Raw genomic sequence first — 27,529 nt, forward strand, 5'->3', positions numbered from 1 at the left:
ACAACATTTGCTGCCTTCTTTCCTTAAATAAGGGCAATAATTGCCACCTGTTTTTCAAAGAATGAATGACCTCACTAATAGAGCTCCACACTGCTATTATTTTGAACATGCCCCTTTCAATTAGTGATTCAATTACACAGAATCAGCAGCATGCATGTCATGACTGTTGGGTCTGTTGGATTTCTATTACTCTACTACACCTGCTAGTAAATTATTTGCCATGTGGAAATATAATTTCTACCAGAAACAGTGATTGATCAGGTTAGTGATGTCTGCCTGCTATTATTTTGAACACAACTGTATATATTTTATACACACACACAGGCACACCTATGTATGTGTGTGATTTGTAACTTATGTTACAAGTTTCCGAAATAGTGGCAGACATACTTTATGAGACGGCCATTCCTTGTACATTTTTTCCTTTGCCTGTTGTTGCCTGTATGAAAATGTAAACGTGTAAGGAACGGAATTAGTAATATTGCTAATGATAATTCACTATTAAAATGACATATTTGTGGCTTAATAGCCATCCTCTAACATAGTAATTTTTTTTTCCTGACAGCAGTTTGCAAAATAATAATAATAATGATACTTTGTTAAATGAAGCCAAGATCCTCCTAGTGCCAATAAATCAAGGTGAGTGGTTGGAAACCAGTTGTGGTATTCTGCAATTTATTAGATGTAATAATAACAGGGCAGGTAATTAGGGCAGGGCGAAAGTTCAGGAGCTGTGCAGTTAGTAGAAAAACCTCACGCTACATGTCAGATTTTATTCACGTTAACTCTGATACATGAGACGCCATGCCACTACACCTGGGGTTTGCAGCACAATATATTTCAAACTGCAGTATACTATTTTCCCCATCTCTACAAATTTACTGCCATCAGGTTACAAGAAAGGACCAGGAAATCCACTTTCATATTAAAAATTCCTAGCACACACTCCATGTCATATGCTGGCATTTTCTCCTATGTTTTGATCATATTTCCTAAAACATCACAACAAAAAGTATGCACAATTTAATTCAAGATAAATAAAGTTGAGTTATCATTACAAGTTTGTAATAGTTCCCCTGCACAGCAGGATTCTGATTGTTCAATCCACTATTATCAGCAACAGTTACACTTATCTTGCAAAGCACACCAGTGCTTATTTTATTTGTCAGTGTCATGTTACATACATTGCACACATGGACAAATAGTTAAAGCTGGTTTTAGGTACCTGAAATCTATTTTGCTTTGAGCCACTTTTAGTCCCTGTACAGCAGAGCTCAGACTGGGAGAAAGATAAGCAGAACCAGGAGAAAAAACAGTTGTGCTGCAGTGCAAGTGGCATGTGGACAGGAGGAGAGAGCACAGTGACATCGAAATTAGCTCATTAGTGGGCTGCTCCTCCTTTCATTGTGCAGTGACAAGCTGAGGGACAAGACCTGTATAACTGTAGAAGATTAAAATCAGGTCTCCTGCCCTGCCAGACATTACTGTTCTAAGTGGCAAAACTGTGTAAATCTGAAGACACAATAAACAGAAATACAAATCCTGTTAAAGGTAAAACAGCTCCCATATGTGTATTCAATCTGTGTATTTATCTGTTGATCTTGGCTTTGAGGAAGAACTCTAGGAAGCATTATATCACTCAAAACCGTTGCATTCACAAATACCATGGCAGTTCCAGAGAAATAACACTTGCTGTTTTGAGGGTTCAAATGGTTTTTACATTCCGAGATACAGAAAATTTTAAAAGATGCAGCACTCCTGCACATCCTTCTGTATGTAACTCAGATTCAGACAACCATGAATACAGGCATCCTTTTGTTCCCCATAGACATGAGTTTCAACTTCTGTACTAGATGCTGATGTGCATATAGCATATATAATATCTACACATCTAAAAGGAAAGTACCCATGCTAAAACTGCTGAAACATTATAATTTGTTACCTACCCAGAGAAAAGCCATAATTCTTAAGTTGGCAACACATTATTGTAGCTGTTAAAACTCACACATACTGTACACACAGTAAGATGCAAACGTTTAAGTCACAAGTGTGAATGCATTCAGAAATAATAAAATGAATAGTTTTGTTTATCAATTAATAACCTACAAAGTGAATAAATAGATAAATACCTAAATCTAATCAATACTTGGCATGTCCACCCTCTCAAAAAATTAGAATATTGTGCAAAAGTTCATTTATTTCAGTAATGCAACTTCAAAGCTGAAACTAATATATGAGATAGACTCATTACATGCAAAGCAAGATAGTTCAAGCCGTGATTTGTCATAATTGTGATGATTATGGATTACAGCTCATGAAAACCCCAAATCCACAATCTCAGAAAATTAGAATATTGTGAAAAGGTGCAATATTCTAGGCTCAAAGTGTCCCACTCTAATCATATAATTAAGCCAAAAAACCTGCAAAGGGTTCCTGAGCCTTTAAATGGTCTCTCAGTCTGGTTCAGTAGGAATCACAATCATGGGAAAGACTGCTGACCTGACAGTTGTGCAGAAAACCATCATTGACACCCTCCATAAGGAGGGAAAGCCTCAAAAGGTAAATGCAAAAGAAGTTGGGTGTTCCCAAATTGCTGTATCAAAGCACATTAATAGAAAGTTATGTGGAAGGAAAAATGTGGAAGAAAAAGGTGCACAAGCAGTAGGGATGACCACAACCTGGAGAGGATTGTCAGGAAAAGGCCATTCAAAAGTGTTGGGGACTTTCACAAGGAGTGGACTGAGGCTGGAGTCAGTGCATCAAGAGCCACCACACACAGACGGATCCTGGACATGGGCTTCAAATGTCGTATTCCTCGTGTCAAGCCGCTCCTGAACAACAAACAACATAAGAAGCGTCTTACCTGGGCTAAAGAAAAACAGACCTGGTCTGTTGCTCAGTGGTCCAAAGTCCTCTTTTCTGATGGGAGCAACTTTTGCATCTCATTTGGAAACCAAGGACCCAGAGTATGGAGGAAGAATGGAGAGGCACACACTGCAAGATGCTTGAAGTCCAGTGTGAAATTTCCACAGTCTGTGTTGATTTGGGGAACCATGTCATCTGCTAGTGTTGGTCCACTGTGCTTCATTAAGTCCAAGGTCAACGCAGCCGTCTACCAGGAGATTTTGGACCACTCATGCTTCCTTCCGCAGACGAGCTTTATGGGGATGCTGACTTCATTTTCCAGCAGGACTTGGCACCTGCCCACACTGCCAAAAGCACCAAAACCCGGTGCTTACGCTTGATTGGCTAGCAAACTTGCCTGACCTAAACCCCATAGAGAACCTATGGGGCATTGCCAAGAGAAAGATGAGAGACATGAGAGACATGAGAACGAACAATGCAGAAGAGCTGAAGGCCGCTATTGAAGCATCATGGTCTTCCATAACACCTCAGCAGTGCCACAGGCTGATAGCTTCCAAGCATTGAGGCAGTAATTGCTGCAAAAGGGGCCCAAACCATGTACTGAGTACATATGCATTCTTATACTTTTCAGAGGTCCGATATTGTTCTATGTACAATCCTTGTTTTATTGATTACATGTAATATTCTAATTTTCTGAGATTGTGAATTTGGGGTTTTCATGAGCTGTAAGCCATAATCATCACAATTATGACAAATCACGGCTTGAACTATCTTGCTTTGCATGTAATGAGTCTATCTCATATATTAGTTTCAGCTTTGAAGTTGCATTACTGAAATAAATGAACTTTTGCACAATATTCTAATTTTTCGAGTTTCACCTGTATTTTTATTGCTGTTTGAGCTTCTCTTTGGGAGATTCACCCTCTCTATTTGTCTTGTTTACTGTTATCATTGAAAAGTGAAGGAAAATCCCATATTTTGGGTAGTTCCCAGAAAATAAGGGGAAATCTTCCAATGGGGACACTGGTTTTGGTGGACTGGGGCCCAAGGGATTCACTCAAATTTGCAGAGATTTCCTTTCATTTCCTGTCTTGGCTTAGGGACAGGATGTGAAAGTAAATCTACCGAATGGGCCAGAGATAGAAAAAAAAATCGAGACTCCATGTGTTTTTACTGCCCACCCCTCTCCAACCATAATGGAGCCCTTAAGGATTTTGCAGGCATATGGTCCAGTGCAGGATTAAACAATTATACTAAAGAGGTGCTAATGATCAACAATTGTAAATCAAACACAATCAGCTATGCTTGTGGAAAGCCACAAGGTCTTTCACAGACAGAAATTTCAGTGACGACAGGTGTTACCTGAAGTGCAGTCCAGGCTCTTCTGCAGATGCGAAAAGGAATAGGCAATGATGAAGACAGAAAATGCATCAGTCAGCTGAGAAAACTTAGTAGAACATATGAAAGACATATAACTCTGACTTTACCTTGCCACCAGAAGATGTCCAGTGGCTCAAACTTTGCAAACATGAAAGGGATCCTGGTAACCCAACGTTAGTCTGGGGAAACCTGGTCAGAAGTGGTCTTGAGGAACAACTATCAGCTAAAAAGTCATAACTCCAATGTGGAAACAAGGTCAAATTATTTGTATACGCATGAAAACACACAAACTGGAGTGCAGAAAAATGACAGCATGTGTTCTGGACTGATGATTCCAAATCTGAAATACCTGAGGAGCACGCAACAGTGAAACATGGTGGAGGTGCCATGCAGGTTTTTGGTTGCACTTCTTATCAAGGAGATAAGAGTTTGAACAGAATCAATTGATGCTGAAATGTACTGACAGATACCTATCCATCGTAAAATATATTATCAGAGAGGTGTCTGATCAGTCTCAGATAAATGCAGTAGGACAAGGACCCCAAACATACAGCCAATATCTTCAGTGAAAAAAAGAACAAAAAGTCAAAGAAAAAATGGTCACCCTCCACAGAGTCCTAATCCCAACACTGAGTTTATCTGGGATTCAATGAAAAAACAGAAGTAATTAAGACAGCCTAAATCCACCAAGGAGATGTAGTTCATTTTACTAGATGTCTGAAACAACTTACCTGCCAATTTCCTTAAATAAATGTGTGCTTTTTCCTTTGACCCTTGAACCACTGGGGCCAGGGTTCCTTCCCAGTTACATAAATATTGGTGGCCTGGACCATTCTTCCTGCCATGTACCACTTACACTGAGGAATTTTTCCCTTCCACAGGCAACCACACTGGGGTATGTTTCCTACCACTTATCGTGGACATTGCAAATTTTTTTCTCCCACTTACCACTTACACTTGGGTATAGTTTCCTCTCACTTATTACCAACACTGAGGCATGTTTTTCTCCCACCTTCCAGCCATGAAAGTGTAAGTACATTATACATACTCGTGATTCATGGGCTATGTTGTATTTTACATACTCTGACCACTGCACTCTATGCGCTACATTGTATATTACATACTGTGACCCGTTCAACCTATACACAAGTATATAATCTCTGTTAAATAGTCATGACCACTGCACTTCATATGCTATGCTGGACATTACAAACTCTGACAAATGCACTCTACCACCTATGCTGCATGCTACATACAGTACTTTTGCACTCTATGCACAGGATGTATGTTACATTTACATACTTGTGATCATTGTATTCTGTATGATATTTTGAAAGTACATACTCTGGCCCCTTTACCCCATATTCTAGGCTGGACATTGCACATTGTAACATTGTAATTGACATTGTACATTGTATGGTATAAATCTGACTTCTGCAACCTGTATGCCATTTTGACACAGTCCCGGTTCCTGCATTATACAGTATATGCTATGTTGTATGTTACATATACCTGACTGTTGAACTCAGTAAGCTGTGCTGTACATTACACAGGTCTAAAATGTTCACGTTCTCACAGCTGCTACAAAAAGTTCTTCCTTAAGGTGGCCTCGGAAATAGGTTAACCTATATTATGATTTGTGTGCTTAAAAATATATTTAGTGGGCTTTTAAATAAGTATTTACTGTATCCTGAGATTTCTGGAAGACTCAGATTTGTGATCAGGAGTATGTAACACAGAATATATAATGTATTGTCTCTTTACATTGGTAGTCAGAGGAGGAAAAGTGCCCTAACATTGGTGACCAGTGGAATGGAGGCTGCCCCTTAAGTTGACGGTCAGTGACAGGAAGAAAGTCCTGCTACACTGGTGTCATTGAAAGTAAAATTGTCCCTTTCTTACACCAGTGTCAGGAACATGGCGGCAGCTGTCAGTCTAATACACATGAGTGCACACAATTACTGGCAAAGAAGCCTAAAACCTAACTACATGTATGATGGTGCCTTCTTGCTCAGCTGTTACTTGACTTGGTTTGTCACTCCACTCTACTTATGAATGAATGTGGTACAGTGGGGATTGAAAGTTTGGGCACCCCAACTAAAAATTTGTATTAATGTGCATAAAGAAGCCAAGGAAAGATGGAAGAATCTCCAAAAGGCATCAAATTACAGATTAGACATTCTTATAATATGTCAACAAAAGTTAGATTTTATTTCCATCATTTACACTTTCAAAATAACAGAAAACAAAAAAATGGCGTCTGCAAAAGTTTGGGCACCCTGCAGAGTTAATATCTTGTACTGCCCCCTTTGGCAAGTATCACAGCTTGTAAACGCTTTTTGTAGCCAGCCAAGAGTCTTTCAATTCTTGTTTGAGGTATCTTTGCCCATTCTTCCTTACAAAAGTCTTCCAGTTCTTTGAGATTTCTGGGCTGTCTGTCACGCACTGCTCTTTTAAGGTCTATCCATAGATTTTCAATTATGTTGAGGTCAGGAGATTGTGAAGGCCATGGCAAAACCTTCAGTTTACGCCCCTTGATGTAATCCCCCGGGGATTTCGAGGTGTGTTTAGGATCATTATCCATTTGTAGAAGCCATCCTCTCTTTAACTTCAGCTTTTTCACAGATGGCATCAAGTTACCATCCAAAATTTGCTGAAATTTTATTGAATCCATTTTTCCTTCTACTCGTGAGATGTTCCCTGTGCCACTGGCTGCAACACAACCCCAAAGCATGATTGATCCAACCCCATGCTTAACAGTTGGACAGAGGTTCTTTTCATTCAATTCTGTGACCCTTCTTCTCCAAACGTACCTTTGCTCATTCCGGCCAAAAAGTTCAATTTTAACCTCATCGGTCCACAGAACTTGTTTCCAAAATGCATCAGGCTTGTCTATATGTTCATTTGCAAAGTTCAAACGATGATTTTTGTGGTGAGGACGTAGAAGAGGTTTTCTTCTGATGACTCTTCCATGAAGACCATATTTGTACAAGTATCTCTTTATAGTGGAATAGTGTACCACAACTCCAGTGTCTGCCAGATCTTTCTGGAGGGATCGTGCAGTCAAACGTGGGTTTTGAATTGTTTTTCTCACAATCCTGCGAGCTGTTCTGTCTGATATTTTTCTTGGTCTTCCAGATCTTGCTTTAACTTCCACTGTTCCTGATGACTGCCATTTCCTAATTACATTCCGAACAGAGGATATTGACATCTGAAAACGCTTTGCTATCTTCTTATAGCCTTCTCCAGCTTTGTGAGCGTCAACTATTTTCAGTTTCAGTTTTCTAGACAACTGCTTAGAAGAACCCATGGTGCTGATTGTTGGGGCAAGGTCAGATGAGTCTGGGCATTTAAAACCTTTGAGCTTGACATCACGTGGTCTTCCCAGACGATGATTGAGAACAATCCATGACACTGGCAGGTCTCAGCTTTGCAAAGGGGGCAGTGCATGCTATAAATTCTGCAGGGTGCCCAAACTTTTGCAGACGCCATTTTTTTGTTTTCTGTTATTTTGAAAGTGTAAATGATGGAAATAAAATCTAACTTTTGTTGACATATTATAAGAATGTCTAATCTGTAATTTGATGCCTTTTGGAGATTTTTCCATCTTTCGTTGGCCTCTTTATGCACATTAATACAAATTTTTAGCTGGGGTGCCCAAACTTTCGATCTCCACTGTATATCCACAGTGTACCACCAGCTGTACCCCTGCTCATGTACGGGAAGTGTGCAAAAGGCCACCTTCATCATTTAAGCTCTGCTTACAGGTATGCGACAACCAGCATCAGTAGGAGGAGGAATTTCCCTATATTGGTGTCAGTAGGAGAAGCCTGTTTACTTCCTTTCGGTTGCCTAAGGTGGCAACAGGAATCCATATTAGGCAGGTTATGATTTTTGCTGACAGGATATCTTACCTGTTCAAATAACAACAAAAGACACCAGAAATCACACTGACGAAAGCACAATTAACCAGTATAATCCTTCATAAATTTACAGTATAAGAGATGCTATTGTACACTTTACACATGCTAATTTATACGATACAAAAGCACAACAAGTGCTGCCAAAGCAATTTTGATCACATCATTAATTGAGGCTAATTACAAAGTCTTACTAATGTGGTACATGGTTCCAGCCAGGATAGCCCAGTGGACACTAGAAATCCAAAGAACAAGACAGCGCTGTGAAAATGGATGACATGTGAACCTCACACAGAGGTGTACTTTTATTGGAATGCAATAAAACCAGAGGTTTAGTGGTCAGTGCAAGGTGGAAGAACAGTCCGCTCCTTGAGTATTGCAAGGAAGAGAGTGCTCAATGTACTGCTGGATTAGGAACTGATGTCACAACAATTTCGAAGAAAACGGAAGTGGAAGGAGGATCTTGCCTTGGAACGCAAGCTGGGCTGGTAACCCAGATAACGTGTTTCAAGTCTAGGGACGGATGGCTATCGGCCATTTTTATAGGAGGTTAATCAGGCATGGAGGCCGGATGGAGATAAAAACAAGACGGAACGAAAGGTTCATCCATCCTACCATAGAGGATAACAACAAAAAACAATTAAAAAATGTTAAAAAAAACAGCAACAGAACAAGTGAAATTTTAAAATTCTGCACTAGCACTTGGGGGGAAATGTTTTGGAAATTATGAAGTATTATAAAAAATTATAAAAACACCTGGTTCTACTGGCATGTGGATAACCAACTAGAATAGGCACATTATCTGAATAATGTGCACGTAATCACTCTGGAGTGTACCTTAGTCAAAGAAAGGATCAACAAATGGCCATAAAAAAGTACATAAGAAATGTATATAAAATATGCATAAATACTATCACGTGCGTGACCCACTTAAAAGAACTAAACCTGTGTTCATAAAGAATGTAAAACATATACAAAAACTTCAGTATGATCAAACATTTAAAATCCAATTAGAGACATACTGTAGACCCATGTAACGAATAATAAAAAATGAGGAGATGAAGAATGTACTGACAAATGTATATATAGATAAAAATGTGTATATAAAGAATTACATAAAAGGGGGGGGGGGAGGGAGAGGGGCTGACCAATACAACAACTTGATGGGCTACATTGTAATCAAACAATGCTTTGAATCTCTAAATCCTCATTCAAAGCATTAGGGGCCATGGAACCAAATTTAAAAATCAAGAAAATCTTCCTTTTACAAAGAAGAGAAAATCTTTCATTATCTGTTAGGGATCTTTTTTTCTATATGTTCGATAACCTCTAAACAATTAAAATCCTTACTGTGGGTATGTAAAAAATGGCGAGGAACACTATGTTTATCACACCCGTCTTTATCATATAATGTGCCTACTCTAATTGGTTATCCACATGCCAGTAGAACCAGGTGTATAATTGTTTTAATACTTGATAGTTTCCAAAAAAATTCTCCCCCAATGTCAGCATCTGTGGTAGTGAGCCTTTGTAGATACTCAACTTGAGGGTCCCCAGGGCGCGGAGTCTAAACCCCAGCCTGCTTCTTCACCAGAGCCCCTGATGGTGGGGATGGACTTGCAGCAAGCTTGGACCAGGTCACGGCCCCCAGGTACGCCCAGCTGAGGATGAGAAACCGCGCGCAGAAGCAGAGTACGAGAGGAGACAAACGGAAATTCGATAGATTTGCCGAGGTCAGGACAGGCAGAAAACAAGCACAGTCAGAAAACGAAAGCCGGGGTCGGTACACAAGTATTCAAAGCAGGATACAGGCAATAGCAGCACACAGGAGCTCAGACAACTAGGAAGTTGCTCAGGCAAAGTGGCCTAGACTGAGCATGTCTTATATAGGCAGGCAAACAAGGAGGCGGGCCAGCAATCCAAGATCTGCTTGACTACATACCGATCTGAAGTATACACTATTGGGGAAGGATGACGATGAGGACAGGAAAACCTGTTGATGATGTACGGTCTCAGAAGAAAAACATGGAAAACATTAGGGATTCTCAGATGTGAAATGAGGCGAAGTTTGAAAGCAACAGGATTGACCTGGCGGAGGTTGGTAAATGAACCAATAAAACAAGGAGCAAATTTCATGGTTTCAGGGAACACGTAGATGGATATTCTTGGAAGAGAGCCAAACCTTATCACCAGGGAAAATAATATGGGACTCTCCAGGCAATGACAATCTGCAGCTACTTTGTACTTGGAAGCTAACAGATGTAAGTTCTTGGAAACATTTGCCTCAGAAGGGGTAAGAATGGGAGAACATAAGACAGGAAGCTGGGCTGGAGCAGACACCAATAACCAGGATGAAAGGTCTGGTGAGGAGGCTGCCAGGGAGGACACAGGAGTAGGCGTGAAGGCTTTGATTTGTACAGTGGGCAAGACAGGCTGTGCAGAACAGGAACCTGGGGTAATACAGGGGACAGAGGGCACTGTAGGGTGTATGGGGGCAGTACAGAGGACAGAGGACACACTAGGGTGTATGGGGGCAGGGCAGGGTACAGAGGACACAGTAGGGTGTATGGGGGTGGGACAAGGGACAGAAGGCACAGTAGCTACTAATGTGAAAACCACGGCTGTGTCCAAAGCAGCTGAAGGGAGTTTTGGGGTCTCAGCAGGCAGGGCACACGAAGCTGGGAACTCAGATAGTACAGAGGTCAAAGATGTTGGGGCCTCCACCCATCCAGAAAGTAGTGAAGTAGTAGAGCTCTGACCTGCACAGTATGTAAAGGGACTGATGGCTTGGGCAGCAAAGAGGGTAAGGAACTAGATGTGGACAGCACCGGAAGGGGGCCCGCAATAGGAGTAGGCAGGGGAGCAGCTTTACTACAAGAAACATCTTGGAAGGCCTGGCAATGTTGAGGGAGCATCGGAGAGGTGGTGGCCTCAGCCAAGGGTATAATGCAAGGTGGGAGCACCTTAGGGAGACAAGTCCATTTGCATTTTGACCCCCAAGACAATACTTGGTCAGAGTTCCAGTGAAGATTTGGTGAGTTTTTCTGCAACCATGGAAGTCCAAGAGTGATGGGACTAGAAAACTTAGGGAGGATCAGGAAGGAGATTTCCTCACGATGAAGAGTGCCAACATGCATAGAGGTGGTTTGGAAGTGTAGAGGTCCGAAAGGCCAAGGTAGAGACATCAACTGTAGATACTGATATGGGTGTCATCAATGGAACAAGAGGAATGCCCAATTCAGTGGCCAAAGATTGCTTGATGAAGTTCCCGGCTGCCCCCACATAAGCAGAAACCTGGTACGAGTTCAGGGCCCAATGAATGAAGACAGGTATGATAAATTGAGGGAAGGTGGCGGAATTCAGGTTCTGGTCTAGATTACCTCCCTCAGAGTGACCTAGACCCAAGTTTCCCGGACGGACAGAACAGGACCTAATTATATGACCTTCAGCCCCACAGTAAAGGCATAGACCAAATCTTAGGCGACGAGATCGCTCTTGTGGAGTGAGGCATGTTCGGCCTAACTGCATAGGCTCTTCAGATGTAGGTACGGTTGCAGAGGTAAGTTGATCAGGGGTTTCTGGAAAACAGGAGCAAATTAACCCACTGGGGGTGACGTAGACGAGCCCTTTCCAGATCTTGCTCATGGAAGCGGATATCGATTTGGATGCTAACAGCAATCAAGTAATCCAGGGTGGTGGGTATGGTTCTTCCAGCTAGTTCATCCTTAATAGTCTGCTAGACCCTGCCAAAAGGTTGCAGAAAGGGCCTCATTATTCCATGCCAGTTCCGAAGCTAAGGTGCAAAACTGAACTGCATATTGTCCAACAGTCATGCTACCTTGACGAAGCCGAAGAAGAGCTCTTGTGACAGATGAAGTCCTGCCGGGCACATCAAAGGTTTTATGGAAAGCTTGCAGGAAGGCTGAGAGGCTGAAAATAGTTGATTCTTGATGCTCCCACAGTGGTGAGGCCCAAGTCAGTGCTTCACCAGAAAGGAGGCAGGAAGGGGACACAACCTGCAGCTTATCCAACTGGGAGGAAAGTTCCTGCAGACACTGCATAATACATTCCTGATAGGCCTGCTGGACATTGACTCTCTGCGTCAAATACTGGAGTTGTTCCAGGAGAGGCTGCGGGGTCTCTGAGGAGCTCATGGCCTGAGCAAACTGTCAGCTCCTGTGGTAGTGAGCCCTTGTAGATACTCAACTTGGGGGTCCCCAGGGCGTGGAGTCTAAGCCACAGCCTGCTTCTTCACCAGAACCCAATGGTGGGGATGGACTTGCAGCAAGCTGGGACCAGGTCGCGGCCCCCAGGTACACCCAGCTAAGGATGAGGAGACCGCTTGCGGGAGCAGAGTACAATAGGAGGAGACAAATGGAAATCTGATAGACTAGCTGAGGTCAGTACAGGCAGAAAACAAGCACAGTCAGAGAACGAAGCCGGGGGTCGGTACACAAGTAGTCAAGTAGAGCACAGACAAACACACATGTGAAAGGGATCAGGAACAGCATTGCAGCAAGGAGGTAAGAATAGCTTACAGGGGTAAATTTGATTAAATCACCGCAACAGGCTCTATTGGGCTGTCCTGCAAAAGGGACCCCAAGACCATCTCAACGCCTCATAACATTCATTTTCATAGCAACAAGGATCACAATAGTGAGATGTTGGAAATCACTAGTAATCCCCTTTTACCTAGTAAAGTCTAAATTGTACTGGATAATGTTGAACGAATGCTTATGTGCCATTCTGCAGGACAAGTTATCAAACTTTGACAGAAATTGGAAACCTTAGATTGACTACTTTACAATCGGGTTAGCTGAAAGCGCCCTTGAGCCGCAGTAATAGCTCACTGATTCTCTCTTATCCTTTTTCTTTCTCTATTATCTTATTTGACTCCTCCTTACCTATTTCTTCATCTATACCTTTGATCTGTTTATGATCTGTCTGCCGTTATGGAGATGGGATTGGGACCACAGGTCGATAGACGAGTCCCCCCTCTCCAGGGCGGCCGGAGCCGATGGGATCGGACTTCAGGGCCGGTGGGTGCTGGGAGGTGGGAACTCAGCATAAGGAGATACCGTGGGAGACTTAATGAAGATGGTTAAGAAACATATAAGTTTAGCATATTAAGCAATAAGTTGAAATATTGTGTACAAGAATGTAATTTCATGAACATATCGTGCCTTGATACCCTTTTTATATATTTTTTCTGTACTGTTGTGTGCTTATTTATACTATTGTCATGAAGAATGAAAAATACAAAAACTCAATAAAAAATTAATGGAAAACAAAAGCACAACAAAAGCTCTCTGACTGGAAAATAATATTAATTAAAAAAAAAATCTTGATTCTTGCTGCATGTACTACATGCACTGAAAAAATGTATATATATATATATATATATATATATATATACACACACACATCATATTTTAATTTACTAGGAACAACCTAGCATAAAATAGCTACTGCCCATACCAGTTAATTAATCTTGTAATTGACACTACAATAATGGCAACTAGCTATTTACCTGCTGAAATCAACACTTCCAATCATTGATAGGTTCATAAGCCCCAGTATAGTAATGCATATGGTTTATATAAATTAAATTCAAAGCATAACTTGGCAAACTCTAATGCACAAAAAGTATACCTAGTAAGCACAGAGCACCCCTCTCCCCCCAATGGGTTCACCCCCCCCCCCATATCTCAGTTTAACCTCAGCAATTGAAGATTTCACTTGTAGCACCACCTGCTGGTAAAATCTGATATTGTGGCACAATCATTCCTTAGGGGGAATATATGTTTTCTGCAGGGCCACTAGATTAGTTCAGGGACATAAAGCACAAAATCCCCTCTCCTGGCCATGTCCAACATATCTTCAAAGCCTGCATGGATCTCATGATTTTGGTTACTTTATGATTGCAGCAGAATATGATATCTGATTGATCACTTGTCATTAATCATGCTCTAGCAGTTCAAACATTTTTTCTAAGATATTAAACAATTGACAAATACATTTACTGACAACTCTTATATGCAAGCCACATTTCTTTTATGCCGCAAGACACTTTTTCTTATTTGTTCTAATGTATTAAATGTAACAATTTGAAATATTTCTTATTTTTCTACAAAAACGTTTCACACACGACTCCAGTTCTAGTTCTTTCTTTTCTGTTTCAAACAGTCAATGTAGGATCAGCTACAGATGTTTTAATGCAGACTTTTCATTGTTTGAAAAAGCTAGTAGAAAGTATATCATAGCCAATAAAACTAGCTTAGAGGATTTGATAAAAGGTTTCTCTATTTAAGGTTTTACACCAGTACATTGGGAGGGGAGCAATAAAAGGGGTAATACAACAAGTGCATATATGTTCAAAGGAGGCCATAATATGGCAGCACTGACTGTCCCAACTAAGCGGTATCCAGATGGACATCTGTTGTGTTTGAATCCTATTGGAACCCCATACAATGCCTGATTAGTTCTAACAATTACCTAATTTTCCCAGTAAGCATATCATGTACAGCAACGATAGCACTCACAGGTTTCAGAATGCCCTGCCAATCACAGCTGGTAATGCATGCTGTGACCCGTAGTTCAACAATAGGAAAATGTATGCGCATTTACCCTACCAAAACTAGAGTGTAATGAACATGATGCATCCTATATGGTCTTAAAAAGACAAGAAACAATTTGGCTTGATACTCTTTACCATAGATCTTTGCACACATGGGTACAAAAATACTTAGCAGATAAGTGATCAGCATAGCTGATTTCTTTAATACCGGTAGTAAGTGAATGCAGCGTTTCAAACACTGGAATGTCTGCTGGTCCAGTTACTGATTTTCGAGCACAGGCAGACACAGACAGTTTAATTAGGCAGCTCTGTAGAAATATATCTTAGGCACTGCAGGCAATGAACTAGAAATGAGTGGAAAGCTGAATTTGAGACTGAGGGAAAAAAAGAAGATACTTTTGATTGCGGGATTGCTCATTTAGACTGGCGTCAGGCTGGCTGCAGGTGAGTGGGAGAACCACTATGGCAGAAAGGTGAAGTGTAGGGAGAAATCATTTATCTTATATTGGATTCTGCACACTGTTGCTACAGATTGAATGACAGCTTTCTGCTTTGTGTCTGCAGGGGGACCAGGACATCATTGTTTTCCGATCATATTTCCCTTCTCTTTCTCCCCCTTCTTTGAAACATGCCTCACTTAACATTCTTTGCAAGCTGGGAAATCTAAACAAGTTTATCAGGGTGGTGAGGCAGGAGGGAGTTACAAGGAGAAGAGAATTAATCAGCCATTTTTCTTTCGATGTCAAGAGGTCAACTGGGAACACAATTGGTCCATTTGGATGGATCTGAGGGAGCCCTTGGCCTCCCGTCGGTGGTAATTGAGTCTGTCCCTTTTGGTCAACATTTGTGATGATTGTATACAGTGTCTAGTATTAAGCAGAAATTCTTCATGTTATACTACACTGAAAGGAGCTATGGGTAAGGTGTGCATAACACTTTGGGCACCAAGAAGATAACGGCTTAGTCTACTTAACCTGTTGGTTCCCATCAGAGAAAGTTACATGGCATTCAGGAAATCATCAGACAGGAACTACTCATCAACAAATATTCAAAGAAAATCTACCAGATGTATGCCCAACAGAAGGTTAAAATGTATATTGTTTTTGCATTGACACTGTGTACAGCACCTGACAGTAGGAATTCTTTCCCTGCCTATCATCAACCATAGGTTGCGGCATCTGCCTGCCCATCAAACCTGAGTAAGTTAAGATGAGCATATTAGTTACACCCCTGGTAAAATGAACAAGAACATGCAAAAAAAAAAGCAGTCTTTTGGAGGATGCTGGGTAAACATAAGCCTGTGGACAGCCACCAATTTAACTTAATTATTGCAAGTAAGGGCCCATTCACCCTTATTTGCAACAATTAAGTAAAATTGGTTGCTTTGACAACTGTTTTAATTTAGGATCTTTACCTACCGCCACAAAAGGGAATAGCACTTTCATGACACAAGAGTATTGCACAACAGTTAAAATAAAAAAAAAGTTAAGTTGGAGAAAGTCATTAAAAGGTATGAACCAGTAAATATTAGCATGACCGGTAGGTCTTATATTCAATTTGTTTTAAAAAAATAAAAATAATAATGTGCCCATGTACTGTTCAGTTACCGCAAAATACATAAAAAAAATATGGTCAAATTGTATGAGAACATAAGGTTCTTCTGAGTATCTGAATGAAATGGACTAGTTCTTTCAGAACAAAAAGGGTTAATGGGTTAATAATCAGCTCAGTTTCTCTTTTGCACTGCTGTTGCTGTGTAGAAGTAATATATCCAGTTACAACACATTATTAGGTCAAAGAAGGGGAATGTGGCCAGTCTGATGAAAGATCAAATTCTTTTGTGTATTCAATTGTAACTGAGTAGCATGGGATGCTGAGAACAGTGCTGGTGGGAGGAGAGGAAGGGGGTGTGTGAGAAGAGCCGATGACCCAAAGGTCAAAAAGCTTGTTAAGGTTTTAACTTAGTCAGCAGACATATTCTGCTACTGTATAGAAACACAGAAGCAAGAAAATAAATGTGAAGATAGAGCAATGCATGACCATATTCTTTTTCAAGCATGAACATCTGTACTGCTATATCAACCTCATTTCTGCACATGTACTTTATATCCCTGCCAGTCTACAATTGGAATCATTTTGTCTGCCCTATCAAAACAGGTAAAACATGAAAACATAAATCAAAATCACTCAAAATACATATTAGCGGCTTTATTAAATTAACTCTGGTGAGTAAGCAGTCTTAATGACATGATCTTTGGCCAGCTCCCCATGACAGAAAGCACAGAAAAAACAAAATAGGTTCTTAGTTAGAAAATATAGTTAGAAAACAAAAAAAAGTCTTTTTTTGTTTGCAATTTTTTTAGGGTTCTATAATGCATCTACAGTACCTTATCATACCAAAAACTTTTATGTTCAGCCATATTGAGTTTCTTTTATTTATAAACATTTTATTGGCTTAGAAAGTGTAATTGGAACAATATTTATTTATTTTAGATTTATTATTAATAGTATACCTGCCCACACAACAGTGTTGAGTACTTTCCTTGAGTTACTTAAAGGATAAGTTCATTTTTGGGAACATGTTACATGTTCCACCTGTTTTTAGGATGGGACATGTAACATGCTCCCATAGCTGCAACCGCATCCGCCGCCCCCCTCCCCTCCCTCTGACAGATAATATGGGTAGAAGTTTCTCCATACTATCTGTCAGATTTGAAAACAGCGCAGTCATGCGAGGCTCTGCCCACACAGCCACGTCTTTCATTCATGGACTTCCGTGAATGAACGGACTGCAAGCCCCGACATCCTTAGTGGTTGTGGGATTGTAGTTTTCAATGAACTACCATGGCGCTGTGGAGAGTTGAGGTAGTTCATTGAAGCTTCCTGTCAGAATATCTGCTTGCTTGTACATCCTGTACGGCAAGCAGACATTCTGACAAGTCTGCAGGAGAGCTGCATGGCATCAGTGATCGCTCGTGCAATGCTTTCCAGGCTTCTTTGGAAAAAAATAATAAATGCACATTTTTTTACCTGCAAAAAAATGCATTTATTATTTTTGTCTAAAAGGTGAACTTATCCTTTAAACTGTTTTCTAAAATTCATAGTTTTTCTCATTTTCAGTTCAATAAGGATGTAATTCAGGTTTGGGTCAAGGTTAGGTTCGAGGTGAACCCAACCTGTTCACAGTTCACAGAGCAAGCTAATGGAGCTTTTCAGTGCTGTAGTAACCAACAATGATGAGCTTAGATCAGGTGGTTTTGTTATGTGCCAGTTCCTCACCATAAAATAGCAAGGTTCCCAAAAGAACTACTGACAATGGACTTAGCAGTGACAGGGAAAGCATAAGGACTTAGAGCTGCTGAGGTTTGCAACCCACCAACCAAGTTAGGCATACACCAGTTAGGCCTGTTATTCCTGAAAACCTTTTCTGGCCAATTTTGAAGTGCAATGTCCTCTGTAGTACCTTAATTTTTTTTTTTTAATTTTTAAACACATTATGGCATTATTACTAGGTAAATGGAAAAAGTGAGTATGACTCAAAAAAAGGTTGGAAAAATATAACTAAAAATATATTTAAAAAACATACGTTATTCAGTAGCTGATTAAGCATACTTAGGCCTTACACAGTTAGATGCATAAATGGATAATATATTTTTCCTTTCCTTTTCCACAACAATAAAGTGACAAGCATTGGATTGTTTGACCCCTTGGCGCTGGAACCTCCCAGTTCTTTAGAGGTTTTAGATGCCAGGAGGCAGAATAGGGTTTGAGACCATGTGACCGCCGTGATTGGCGGTCACAGTGGTCACATAATCGGAAAGCTCCTGATCTCAAGTAGAGATTGGGAGCTTTCTGTTGACTGCTGGTAACTGTTGCAGGAGCTCACATGGTGTATGTTCTCAGAACAGTTCTAGTTTTCATTGGGTACATTAAGGACCACTCGCCAAGAGGCTGGATAGGAGTTAAGCAAAGTCATCAGGTGCATTCTCAAACTTTATCTTCTGCCATGCAAGGAAGAAATATTTGCTCTGGCAAGCAGAAAATATTCATGACCTTTGATCTGCTTGGCTTCGAAGAGATAGCCACAACAAAGTGTAAGCTAGACAGAGGACCTTTTGCTTACATTTGGTTTGATTGGAGTATCTTTGTTACAGATGCAGAGTCATAGTATGATCATTTCATAGCAATATCATTTCATAAGTCTGTGCAGCTGAAAAAGGCTGTTCTTACTTTAATTTAAGAGATATGATTGCTTTTAAGAACTTCAGTTTCATTTAAAAATAGAGACGGGTGTAAAAATGTCTGGAACTGGATCAGCGCCGGTCCCTCAGCACTATCAAACCTCAGGTTTCTGCCCTTTCTATCTTATTTAAAAGACCTTTTGGTTTATACTCCTTTAAATAAGATCTAATCAGTCTCACAGGGTAGCTGCAATACAGATCTACTAATTGTGGGTTTACAAGCATATAGTCTCTCTTTCTCAACTACAACATGCTTTGTTCCAGCACTGGGGGGGGGGGGGTATAGGCATCACTGGAATTCATTTGCTGATTTATATAGCACTTACAAGAGTCCCCAACCAGTCAGTCAATTAGACTCAAACCAACACTTATTGCCTAAGAAATAGGTTAATTTCTTAGCTTCAGACTAAAGTCCATGTCACTTTCTTCCTTCCCATTTCTCTCTTTATGAAATTTAACTTGTATTTGAGTATGCTTGTTCACCATCTGCCCTGACCTTTTTTTGCTTGTCCCTGTTTTTTAGTTGTCTGTTGACTATGTTCTACATTCTGGTTCAATTTCTGGTCAACTGCCATCTTCACAGGTCCGTCCAAGAGCTGTAACCTGGTATACCCAACAATTAACACCAATGCTTCTTGTGGTGTGCTTATAGATCTGGTATGTGTGCTTAGACTCTGCACCCCAGCCATTTAACACCCTTTCCAACCTTCAGATACCACAATATGCATTTTTTTCCGAAAATCTGGTATTGTTCCTGGTCAGCTGCTATCTGCAGAAGTCTGTCTGAGGGCTACATCCTGGTACAGCCACCAGTAAAGCCCACCATTCGTTTCTGGGGTGCTCTATTGAAGATCTGATGTGTGTGCTTAGACTCTGCACCCTGGTCATTTAATGACTTAGAAACCTCTCTCATGTTCAGACACCACAGAGGGTCCACTATAATTTTTTTCTTACTGATCTGGTTCTCTCTGAAGTGTGTTATTCCTTTATATTATTATTTAGCCAATTACATAATCTCCGTCATTTAAGAAACAGATTTTTTTTTGTTTTGATGCAAGGCAATGGAGTATGGACAGTTTCATTGCATTCATCTGACTCCATTTTGCTCCCTTCCAGCAGTTTCCACTTTAACTGACCTTCAGTCCTAAATTGTCTATTTGACTGGCTGCCATTAAATCATCAAAATTTGGATTTTTATTGTTCCACCATACAATATTCTTTTCAAACTCTACACTTAATACTCCTGTTCTCTTTCATTGGGTTACTTGGATTAGACTTCCAGCTCCTATAAGACCTCAGTGCCCCCCTCTTCCATTAGGGTAGCAATACCCTCCACATTACCAGAACAGCCCAGGGATGCAGTTGAGGTCCAATTGAGCTATTTTATATTAGGAAACTCATATACAGATAATGCCATGAGAACTCCTTCCAGCCATCACTTTTGTGAGGCCAGTGTCTGCGCTGGTGGACTTATCTTTCAAGGAACCCATTTTTTTTTCATTTTTGCATAGGGACAGGATGGGTTTCAGAACCTAGTTTGCATTGCTGTCCCTGACTGTTTGCTTCAGCATGACAGGGATGGCCTTACAAGGAAAATAAATAAATAAAAAGAACTAAACCTGTGAATACAAAATACTGTTTAAGAGGACATAAAAACGATAAAAAAAGGAAAAAAAAACCTATTGCCTCTGGGCCTTTTGGATAAGATCAAGTGTAGTATCTGTTCTTATCAGTTTAATATCTGATAAATCCTCTATCTAGGGACCATATATTAAATCGATTTATAGAACAGGGAGATGGAAGAAGAGCTTGCTCTATCTATGCTACACATCAACTTGGTATTGCAGTAACAAAAACAAAAACAAATAAACAAACCCTCCTACTTCCACATTCAGAACTTTCACCTTTCACTGAGAGGCCTGTCTCATCTTGTCTTTTTAAAAATGGGATTTAATGGAAGATTTGGCTCTATGGAGGATATATACAATACGTGGTGCTTTGGTGCAAACCACAGGACCACACAAGTATCTGGGGAGGAGCTAGAAACAATAGGCAGCTTTGCCTGTTTCAGCAACAAGTGTCAAAAACCAAGTTGTAGAAGGGTGGGAAGTTTATGGCCATAGGTTTTCCCTCCACAGCTATGGTACAGTGCTGGCGATTCAATTACCATCAGGAAATATAGCAGAATATCATGGAGGAGATGAAACATCTTCTGTGAAGCTTCCCCCAAATATTCTCCTCCTTCTCCCCACCAGCACCCCAACATTCCACAGGTTTTCCCCTATGGCCTACAGGAAATGCAGCAAAGAGGTTTTTTTTTGCACCATCTACTAAGAAGTGGAACATTTTGGGCACCATCTGGGAGGGTGATAGTAGATCCCCCCCAGATATCTCTCTTGTATCAGGAAGGGATAAAACCACTGCCTTTGACTCCTCCCATCATTTTCATTGTCCTCCTCACTGCCTCCACCCCACTCTTCATTCTTACTGTCAGCACCCAACCTTCCTCCTTTCCACCTCAACTCTCTATTTTAGAGCCAGCACCACAACCCTCCTCCTCCTCAAATTTCTCCTCTGCCTTCTGCCTCATGGCATTCCACAAGCTGGTGGAGAGCAGAAATAGCCTTTTGGAAAAGTGATGATGGCTGAGTACCTGACACTGGTGTAACATAAGCCACAAATTCACATAAACAAGCTGTTTGACAAAAACTAGTATACAGATGATGTTTATGGATGTGATTTGTGCAACAAGGGAGATGAAAAGGGCCAAGGAGTTTCTGCTGGATTATATCTAAACTCCTCGAGCGCCTAGTCTACACCCGCCTATGCTCTCACCTCAACGACAACAACCTCCTCGATCCTCTACAGTCCGGCTTCCGTCCCCTACACTCCACCGAAACTGCCTTACTCAAACTCTCCAACGACCTGCTAACCGCCAAAGCTAATGGCCACTATTCAGTGCTCCTACTCCTTGACCTCTCTGCGGCCTTCGACACAGTCGACCACCCCCTCCTCCTCAAAAAACTACACTCCCTCGGCCTCGGAGATTCTGCTCTCTCCTGGCTCTCATCCTACCTGTCACAATGCTCCTTCAGCATTACCTATAATGCTACCACCACCCCCTCACTCCCCCTCTCTGTTGGGGTCCCTCAAGGCTCTGTCCTTGGACCCCTTCTCTTCTCCATCTATACCTCCTCCCTTGGCCAACTCATACACTCTCACGGCTTCAACTACCACCTCTATGCCGACGACACACAAATCTATCTCTCAACCCCCCACCTCACCCCCTTGGTCTCAGCCCGAATCACACACCTACTGAGCGACATATCAGACTGGATGTCGCTCCACTTCCTTAAATTGAACCTCTCCAAAACCGAGTTTCTTGTCTTCCCCCCAGCCCGGACACCACCCCCCATTGATTTCTCCGTCACATCCAACAACGCTACCATCAAACCCGCCCTGCAGGCCAGAGTACTGGGTGTCACTCTGGACTCCAACCTATCCTTCCAGCCCCAAGTCCAATCTTTAACAAACTCGTGCAGACTCCACCTCCGCAACATCGCCAAAATCCGCACGTTCCTAACCCCAGAAACCACTAAACAGCTCATCCACTCTCTCATCATATCACGACTCGACTACTGCAACTCCCTCCTCACTGGCCTGCCTCGCCGCTGGCTATCCCCGCTTCAGTCGATCCTGAATACGGCTGCCAGACTCATTCACCTTTCCAACCGCTCTGTCTCCGCCACCCCCCTCTGCCAATCCCTCCACTGGCTTCCGATTGCGCAACGGATCAAATTCAAAATCCTAACGCTGACGTACAAAGCTGTCCACCATACTGCCCCGAACTACATCACTGACCTAATATCCAAGTACCGCCCAGCACGCACACTCCGCTCCTCACAAGACCTCCTTCTCTCTAGTTCCCTGGTCTCCTCCTCCCATGCCCGCCTCCAGGACTTCTCCAGGGTGTCACCCATCCTCTGGAACTCCCTGCCCCAACCCATCAGATTATCACCTACTCTCCTCTCCTTTAGGCGCACCCTGAAAACCCATCTCTTCAGGGAAGCCTACCCCACCCCCTGCTAACTTGCCAACCTCCTCCACTCTTACTACCACTCCATCCCCCACAGCTATCTCCTCCTGTGCCGCCATCCCCTCCCTCCTAGATTGTAAGCTCGAAAGAGCAGGGCCCTCGAACCCCTCGTGTATCACATTGTATTGGTATTGTTCTGTCACATGTTCTGTCCCCCTTTGTAATGTACAGCGCTGAGCGAACTATTGGCGCTTTATAAATACTGTATAATAATAATAATAATATGGGAAGGGTTACAATGTCAAATAACAAAAAGGACTGCTATGCACCCTCAAGGAAGATGACTAGTAAAAGTGAGCATTAGCAGCACTTGTAGGCAAGTGGTAGCTCTGCTCCTTGGAGGAATAACAAAGGAAATGCTTTGCCAGCCATTTCATTACCTCCTGCACATTTTTTACTACACTGGTAAAAAACTGCTATGGACTATCTACTTGACATGAATAGACTTGAAAAAAGCATGTGGAAGGGTGAGCAACATCTTGCCATAGGATTGTTTTTAACTACCTGGTTACTGCCTGCCCTTCCCCTTGAGAATTTCCCTCCTCCATTTAATGCTGCTTGTCAAAGATTGGGCAACATTTATTAATTTTTGCTACACTTCTCCTCCTCCCTACTGCCAGCAGGTAGAAAAGACTGCATTATAAGTCCAAAACAAATGGCAGATATGAACCCTTAAGGAGGAAGAGGAGGAAAGGTGTGCATTAGCAGCACTCTAAAAAAAATGGCTACTATGCGCCCTGGAAGTGGAGTGGGGGCCTTTTGCTGCTGACTTGTCATATGGAGTCAGGTTTTGGGTGCTTTATATTGTAAGAAGAAGAGCATAAGTGATTTTTGGAGGGTGCACAGACAAGCAACTAAATTAATAAAAGGGATGTGAGGTTTTACTTACAAATAACATTTACATGAATTAGGATTTAATTAGATCCTACTCCAATAAAACCTTCAGTCTACTTTTTCAAGCGGATGGAGGTAAGAGTTTCTATCAAGCTTTCATTACTGTGAACTCCATCAGAGAGATGTGTTATTAGTATTAGAAATGAAGGAACGAGAACAAGAAATGAGTGAAATGCTGCCACTTGGGACATTAATACATTGACAGCTATAAAACATAAAGTCAAGGGTTCTAGCCTTTCCCCTCTTTACTAAAAAAAAAAACAAAACAAAAAAAGAACAACAAAACGTCAAATTTAGTATTCAATTGGTCCTTCCTTATCTTTCCTTCTACTTCCCCGGTAAATATGTTAGATCAGTGGTGCTCTATTAAATTATACTCATGTCCCTGCAGACATTTTATGCCTTATCTTTATGGAGAATGTACAAATTAGAGTAAACTCCATTGCCACTTTGAAAATTTTCTTCAGCTTGGATTTCCCTCCTGAATTTGGATCTTAGACATTTGGCTGGTGGATTAATAACAAGTTTCACAGTTTACAGTGTTTCTTAGACTTCTCTGGGACACTTCTATTAAATGTCTGCACATGTTTTAATCCCTGATGTTATTCCCACAAAATTTCACTGTGATTTTTTTGTTAACCTTTTTGTGTAAACTCCACTTTAGAAGAAGGTGGATGATGCCAAACTCAGATTTATGGTTAAGGAGGAAACAGATTTAAATATATATTTGTCTCTCTGGCAATGGCACCTTTGGCTCACTCATTATTGCATCTCATCAATCATGCAATATTCTTTTGAGGTTGCATTAACAATGGTGCCATGCTTTTCTTTTGGTGGACTTTCATTAAAGCATAACTAAACTGTTTCCCAAAAGAAAGCTCAATTGCGTTTCTGCAATGTTTATTTTTATATTTTGCCTACTAGAGAATGCACAGTTTATGCTATATTTAAGGCATACATCTGGTAATATTTGGCATAGTTGCCTATGTGCTTATTTAAACTCTCAGCCGAACTTTCAAGCCTTCAAAAAGTTGCTGTCATAAGCTGCATAGCTGCTTCATTCAAAGTGTATTGATGTAAAAAGTAGTGCTTATGTAATCATGTCAGCACTGCTCTCTGCATCATCATAAGATCAATCATTGGGCAAAGGAAAAAGAAGACCCAGCCTGATGACTTCTGAGAATTGCAAGCATACAAAAATAGGTGAAACATACTGGGGGAGGGGGTTCTCCAAAGGAAGGGGCTGAGCCTTGAGTTGGGCATTAAATCAATATATAGCTATGGTTGCAAGAATAAATACACCAACACATGCACATAAATATACCTACATTTACTACAGAGACTGCCAAGCATATGGTAATTCTATAATAATGTTACTGCTTTATATGAAAAAAGTTAACTCCTCTGCAATGGATAATATGGAGTGACTAAAAAAGAAAAAAAAAAACAATACAAAACAAAACTGGGGGCTTTGTGTCAAAAATACTGGTCTAGAAGGCCTGACATACAGTCTTCTTCAATAAGACAGAGGATACTTTCTATTTACATTTTTTAATTTGATTGCTGCGCATTCAAGCTTTTGTCTTTCACGCCTGAATAGAATTACAGAGACTGCAATTTTGGTTGACCTACAGGTTTTTTTAAGTCTATTTCCCTTTGTTTCTGTCATTTGTCTCACAGTAGCCCCCTGGGACAAAAATTAAATTCAGTATATACAGTATTTTGCACTATCAAGGAAAACAAACACTTTGGAAGAAAAAAAAATATAATGAAAACAAAAAAAAAATCAAACATTACTAAATTTAAAAGACAGATAGTAATCATTTCAGAAAAAAAACATGCTAGAAATTTAAATGTATTACAGAGGAAAGTATAGATATAGGATAAAAATTGCTCAAAATTCCACCCAATAGTGAGAAGAAAGTCCCTTTCATTACTACTTTTAATGAAATGAAGGTTTACATAAACAAAACCAAAAGTTAATACATAGGTGGTTAAACTGCATTAGCCAAGCCAAATTTGTATTTAAAATAAAGAGGAGATGACTGGTACTAGTAGTGAAAAAGTATGAAAAAGTTGGATTGACAATCAGAAACTGTGAAGAACTGAGAAGAAAAAGAAAAATCAGAAATGAGTGGAACACCAAAGCCGGAGACAGATGTGGGTGATGAAAGGAAAGCTTGGGAAAAAATGTGTGAAAACAAAGAGAATGTCAGATAGAAGAAGGGAGAGGCTGGACTGAGGGATAGAGATGATAGTATTTACTGTTGGAATGCTCTACCATAGAGGACAGAATTGGTGAGAGAGTTAATTCAACTGTATTGTGGGGTCAGAAAGAAAAGCTTCTTTACTTCAATACTGAACCCTAACAGTTATGCAGATAAGAGCATCTGACTTTTTATTTTATTTGTATTGACCTATCTACAGTACCTGTTCTAGGTTGGTGACTCAAACTATGGATCCAGAAGACTAGTATAGCAGCTTGGCTGCTAACAACTTCAAAATGAGATTAACATTGGCAGTTGCTACATTTTTCTAGGCAGGTCTACTGTAACATGTTTTTGTAATAAAAGAAAATCAATTAAAAAAAAAAAAAGAAATATATATATATATATATATATATATATATATATATATACACAAACACACTCACTGGACACTTTATTAGGTACACCTGCTTTCAATTGCTTGGTAACACACATTTCTAATCAGCCAATCACATGGCAGCAACTCAATTCATTTAGATGTTGTGCAGATGAATTGCTGAAGTTCAAACCAAGCATCAGAATGGAGACAAAAGGGGATTTAATTGACTTTGAATGTGGCATAGTTGTTGGTCCTGGATGGGCTGGTCTTAGTATTTTCAAAAACTGCTGATCTACTGGAATTTTCACGCACAACCATCTCTAGGGTTTACAGGATGGTCTGAAAAAGAGAAATTATCCAGTGAGTGGCAGTTATGTGGATGAAAATAACTTCTTGATGTCAGAGGAGAACGGGCAGACTGTTTGCTGCGACATTCAGATGGTAGGGTCAGAATTTGGCGTAAACAACATAAAAGCATGGATCCATCCTGCCTTGTATCTACGATTCTGGCTGGTGGTGGTGGTGTAATGGTGTGGGGGATATTTTAAAGTGGTCGGTAAGTGTATATATATATATATATATATATATATATATATATATATATACACACACACACACACACACATTGTATTGCCAAGTTGGAACAACCCTCCAAATCATTGGATTCAGGTGTTCCAATCACCTCCATGGCCACAGGTGTATAAAATCAAGCACCTAGGCATGCAGACTGCTTCTACGAACATTTGTGAAAGAATGGGTTGCTTGCAGGAGCTCAATAAATTCAAACGTTGTACCGTGATAGGTTGCCACCTGTGCAATAAGTCCATCCATTAAATTTCTTTGTTACTAAATATTCCACAGTCAACTCTTAGAGGTATTATAACAAACTGGCAGCAACTGGGAACAACAGCAACTCAGCCATAAAAGAGTAGTAATTGAGCGCTGGGAACAATAATCAAGTATAAAGCCG

General features: G+C 40.7%; 1 protein-coding gene and 1 non-coding gene across 2 annotated transcripts in view; one reads left to right on the forward strand and one right to left on the reverse strand.

Annotated features, from left to right (window-relative positions):
- Positions 1–27,529, reverse strand: part of FTO (FTO alpha-ketoglutarate dependent dioxygenase) — a 604,671-nt gene that overhangs the window by 220,543 nt on the left and 356,599 nt on the right. The gene's annotated exons all lie outside the window — the stretch shown is intronic.
- Positions 20,665–20,859, forward strand: LOC149452052 (U2 spliceosomal RNA). The gene has a single exon (XR_016314945.1). It is a non-coding gene; the product is annotated as a U2 spliceosomal RNA (small nuclear RNA).

This window comes from Staurois parvus, unplaced genomic scaffold, assembly GCF_062004578.1.
Source record: "Staurois parvus isolate SC_StPar_1 unplaced genomic scaffold, SC_StPar_1.0 ptg000499l, whole genome shotgun sequence".
Lineage (NCBI taxonomy): Eukaryota > Metazoa > Chordata > Amphibia > Anura > Ranidae > Staurois > Staurois parvus.